This window comes from Gavialis gangeticus, unplaced genomic scaffold, assembly GCF_001723915.1.
Source record: "Gavialis gangeticus isolate Ggan-Ray unplaced genomic scaffold, GavGan_comp1, whole genome shotgun sequence".
NCBI classification, from domain to species: domain Eukaryota; kingdom Metazoa; phylum Chordata; order Crocodylia; family Gavialidae; genus Gavialis; species Gavialis gangeticus.
In genome coordinates this window covers 120525257-120525484 of record NW_017729024.1, presented here as the reverse complement: position 1 = coordinate 120525484, position 228 = coordinate 120525257, and the positions used below count along the sequence as shown (strand labels likewise).

General features: G+C 75.4%; 1 protein-coding gene across 1 annotated transcript in view; it reads left to right on the top strand.

Moving 5' to 3' along the window:
• CDC37L1 (cell division cycle 37 like 1) overlaps positions 1-228 on the top strand; it is a gene marked incomplete at its 5' end in the record, with an annotated part of 11572 nt that overhangs the window by 2422 nt on the left and 8922 nt on the right. The window lies entirely within an intron of this gene.

Below are 228 nucleotides of genomic sequence, written 5' to 3'. Positions count from 1 at the left end.
CATGCTCAGGAAAGGTCGCGCCGTCCACGTGACTCGGGCGAGGCGGTGGGGCCAGCGTGCGGTGAGGTCACGAGCGAGGGAACGTCTGTTGCCGGAAGTAGCTGCCGCCTCATTTCCGGCCGGGGCTCCTCGCGGGCCCGGGTGGTGCCGGCGGTTGCCGGAGCCGTTGCGGGGAGAGGGGCGGGGATGGCGCTGTGGCCGCCGCGCGCCCGGGGCCGCAGCCGGGTC